This window comes from Notechis scutatus, chromosome 2 (genome assembly GCF_049901735.1).
Source record: "Notechis scutatus isolate UNSWTSFEM ecotype Mainland chromosome 2, rNotScu1.2, whole genome shotgun sequence".
Classification (NCBI taxonomy): domain Eukaryota; kingdom Metazoa; phylum Chordata; class Lepidosauria; order Squamata; family Elapidae; genus Notechis; species Notechis scutatus.
In genome coordinates this window covers 146,172,433-146,177,596 of record NC_142010.1, presented here as the reverse complement: position 1 = coordinate 146,177,596, position 5,164 = coordinate 146,172,433, and positions in this window count along the sequence as shown.

Sequence of the window (5,164 nt, the reverse complement as noted above, 5' to 3'; positions counted from 1 at the left end):
TTACTGACTGTGAGTGCCTGTGACTGAACTGTTCTTGTTTGCTACTGTTTGCTGATTTATTGCGTAATTCTACTGTTCTACTGTTTGAACGTCTTGTTGAATATCCAGCGTTTGTTCCTCTGGAGAGAGGCACTGGAGGAGGAGAAGATATCTTTATCGGCTGATAAAGATATTGCAAGGACTCTTAACTTGGACTATACTAGTGAGTCTTACTGGATGGAAATACTGTGAATGACTTAATGGACTGAATGACAATGCTTTAAACTCTAAATGGATTAAAAACTATTTAAACTACAAACAGTGTTTGTGTTCAGTGTGTGTATACTCTGGGGCCCTTCCACTCTCGTTTTGGCTGCCTGGCTTGACTACTGCTGCAATACTCTACTAGGGGTTAATCCCCAAACACTAACATTGGTTATGGGCCCAGCAGCATAGTCTAACTAACCAGGATATAGCAGAGAGAGTTGGTGTGAGTTGCACATTACTGTAAAAACAAACTGTTTTAATTAGTTTAAAATAGTCAAAATATCTGAAGAGTAATGGCACAAGTAAATTTGTCACAACTGTCCATGATATCCAGGCTGGATGGAACAAACTATGTTTCATGGTCAATGAAATGTAGTTTACTTCTACGTAAAGAAGGTTTGTGGGACATTATAGCAAACCCACCAGATGTGAGTAGCTGGGATCCTGCTGCTGCTGATGATAACGAAAAGTTACAAGACTTTAAAATGAAGAATGAGCAGGCTTTATGCATCATAGGACTGACTCTCTGTGATCAGCAGCTTGTCCATATTCGTGGAGAAGAAAATGCTGCAAACTGCTGGGAGAACCTCAGGAAGATTTATGTTCGGGACAGTGTAGGAGCACATATAAATCTTACACGGAAGCTTTTTCGAACACATCTTCAGAGGAATGGAGATATGTTAGTTCATTTAAACTGTATGAAGAGCATTTTTCAAGAATTGCAAGAAAAAGAGCTTATATTTAATGAACTGCAACAAGTCTACATAATATTATCTTCATTAGATCAAAGCTATGATGACTATGTGACTTCGTTGGAAGTATTGCCAAAAGAAAGCCTCTCATTAACCGAGATTACAGGCAGGCTATTAGAAGAAGCCAGAAGAAGGCGTGAGCGTGACGAGCTGAGAGAAGATAAGAAAGAAGAGAAATTATCTTCAAAGCTTGAAAGAAACCAGATTAGCAAAGTACAGCACCTGGAAGAAGAGAATTTATCTTCGACGGCATACACAATTAAAAAGTGTTTTAATTGTGGAGGCAGAGGACATTTGGCAAGATTCTGCAAAAAGAGAAAAAGCCAGAATGTAAAAAAGCCAAAGAAAGCATTTGAACTAGCCATGTTTAGCAACTCTGATGTGAAGAATGATCTATGGGTGGTTGACAGTGGCGCATCCCACTGCATCACAAGAGATAAGACAAAATTTATAAAAATGTCTACAAGTTCTCAACATATATCACTTGCAAACGGCTGGAATCTTAAAGCGAAAGGTGAAGGTTTTGCACATTGTCCGTGCATAAACCAGGATATAAAAATGTTGTATGTACCGCAACTAAAGTTTAATTTGCTTTCAGTAAGGGTATTAGATAAATTAGGTTATGTAATTACTTTTAAAGATAATAATTGCATAATTGAAAAAGATAACAAAAGGGTAACTGCAGCTTTAAATGGAACATTATATGTCTTAGACAATAGTAAGAAAGGGAGGCACAAACTGTATTTAATAATATAAAACCTCATAATGAATGTATCCATTTATTGCATAGGCGTTTGGGGCATGTAAATTTTAAAATGCTAAAACGTACAGTTGAGTTATCTGAAGGAATAAGGTTAAAACCTTGTGATAAATATTTGCGTTGTAATGTTTGCTGTGAAGATAAGAGCAAAGTATTGCCTGCAAATAGGCTAAATGGTTTCAAAACAAAAGAACCTTTAGAAGTAGTATTTGCAGACATAATAGGTCCAAAGAAACCCAGTATTGGGGGTGCTAGATATATACTGAGCATTATGGACCATTATTCTAGATATGGGTTTTGCTATTTAATGAAAAGCAAAACTGAAACATATCAACATTTTTCAATTGGCTTAAGTTTGCTGAAAGAAAGTCTAAACGGCAACTGATAACCCTGGTGACAGATAATGGCACGGAATTTATTAATAACAAATTCCAGAACAGACTTAAAGTAGCTGGAATAGAGCATAAGAAGTCTGCTCCATACAGGCCAGAACATAACGCTTTTATTGAAAGAAGAGGCCAAACACTACAGGCAATGGTTAGAACAATGTTAAATGATTCTGGGTTACCTGATTCTTTGTGGGGGAGGCTACAATGTGTGCTAATAACATATTGAACAACGTTGTTAATACAACAACAGGTGAAATACCATTCACCAGGTGGCATGGCAGGAAACCTGACCTAAGTTACCTGCACACATTTGGTGCACCAGCATGGGTGCATATTCCTGCACAACTCAGAAAAAAAGGGCAACATAGAGCTAAAAGATTTTTCTTCGTTGGTTATCAGGCAAACCATAGGGCATATAGATTTTGGGAGAAAGGCACATCTAAAGTGTTATGTAGTGCTAGTGCCCAATTTCTAGAACATGAAGGATGGGAGAAATTAGAACAGGATGCCAATAAAGATGTAATTATTGAATCCTATAGAAATCCCATTAGTTATCCCTGTAACTTTAAAAATAAAGTAAAGAGACAAATACAGGATGAAACAGTGCCCATAAAGGAAGAAACAGATTCAATAGCTGAACAGGATGAGGAAGATGAACAGGTAGTAGTTCAACAAAGTCCTCCTGTAAGCCCTGTAATTCCCAGAAGAACTACACGTGTATCTAGACCGCCTGATAGATACCAGGCTAACACAGTGTGCCAGATTAATCAAGTTCCTAATTCTGTTGAAGAAATTAAAAAGTATCCTACTAAGGAAAAAGAAAGTTGGTATGCAGCAATGAATAAGGAACTGAATTCATTAAGAGATATGAAAGTGTATGAGAATGCCAAATTACCTGTAGGAAAGAAATCCATTGGCTGCAAATGGATATTTAAGGTAAAAATAGATAAAGATGGTAATTTAATCCATAAGGCAAGGTTAGTAGCCCAAGGTTTTAGGCAGAATGCCAATGACTACGATGAGGTGTTTGCACCTAGTCTTAAGGCAGCAACCTTGAGGGCAGCTTTAGTGTGGGCAGCTAGTAAAAACTATATAGTTAACCATCTAGATGTGGAAACTGCTTACTTGCACGCCCCATTAAAACATACTATTTATATGAAAAAACCTGTTGGTATTAAAAGTGAAAATAAGAATAATAATGATTGTTGGTTGTTAAAGAAAAGCCTCTATGGTCTTAAACAATCAGGCTATGAATGGAACCAGTATATTGTAAAGGAACTAAACAATATAGGATTTAAAGCTGGTTTAGCCGATCCATGTCTGTTTAAGAGGGAGACAAATGGGAAAGTATCATTATTATTACTATTCACAGATGACATTGCATTGATTACTGAAACTAATGATGAAGCAAATAAAATAATAGCATCATTAGGAAAGAGAATAAAGATCAAGCAATTAGGGGAGATAAAGAAGTATCTCGGTTTGAATATAAAGAAAACACGGAAAGGTTTTAAGATATCTCAGGAAGATAAGATAAGCAAATTGCTAAAAGATTACAAGATGGAGCTTTGTAAGCCGGCTAAGACTCCAATGAGTCAGGAGTTTAGCAACACTGATGAACAAAGCCCGGAGTTTGATAAGGTGATTTATCAATCTTTAATTGGTAGTTTGAGTTATATTAGTAATTGGTCTAGACCAGATATTTCGTACTGTGTGAATCAGTTGGCTAGATTCAATTCTGCACCATGTGTAAGACACTGGATTGCAGCTAAGAGGATATTAAGATATCTTAAAAAGACAATGAATTATTCATTGTATTTAGAGCCAAAAGGTGATTTAATTCTGAGTGCTTATGCAGATGCTAGCTTTGCATCAGAAAGAGACACTAGAAAGTCGACTTCAGGAACAGCCATAATGCTGGGTAAGACATTAATAGGCTGGAAGTCAATAAGACAACAGCATATAAGTTTGTCTACTATGGAGGCAGAATTCTCCTGTTTATCACTGTTATGTACAGAATTAATAATGTATAAACAAATGTTAATTGATATAGGTATAACTGTGGATTATCCTATAATTATACATGAAGATAATCAGGCAGCAATTCAAATGGCCACAAATATTGGAGTAAAAACAAGGAGCAAACATACAGATCTAAGATACCTAAACGTGAGACAATCTGTAAGAAGTAAGATGATTCAGCTAGAGTACTGTATGTCGGAGGACAATTTAGCTGATAATTTTACTAAAGCCCAAGGTGCCAGTAAGCACCAGGAGAGTTGTGAAAAATATGGGGTTAGATTGTAAAGGTATTATATATTTATTTCACCCAAAAGGGGAGTATGTTAGGTATAACATTGATACCAAATATGGTTTGGGTGAATAAATATATAAAACTTAGATATCATGGTTTAAGTGCTTATCACTTTAAGCACAATGCTGCAGGCAATTAGCCGATTAAGGGTGCGGTTAGAAGTTACAATATAAGGAAGCATTAGAAGCTGGAAAGCTTACTGCGACTAACTGTGTCTTACTGTGACTAACTGTGATTACTGACTGTGAGTGCCTGTGACTGAACTGTTCTTGTTTGCTACTGTTTGCTGATTTACTGCGTAATTCTACTGTTCTACTGTTTGAACGTCTTGTTGAATATCCAGCGTTTGTTCCTCTGGAGAGAGGCACTGGAGGAGGAGAAGATATCTTTATCGGCTGATAAAGATATTGCAAGGACTCTTAACTTGGACTATACTAGTGAGTCTTACTGGATGGAAATACTGTGAATGACTTAATGGACTGAATGACAATGCTTTAAACTCTAAATGGATTAAAAACTATTTAAACTACAAACAGTGTTTGTGTTCAGTGTGTGTATACTCTGGGGCCCTTCCACTCTCGTTTTGGCTGCCTGGCTTGACTACTGCTGCAATACTCTACTAGGGGTTAATCCCCAAACACTAACACCTGGATCTTTATATAGTTTATAGGCTTTGTAGAGTTGACATTACTCTTTATATTGT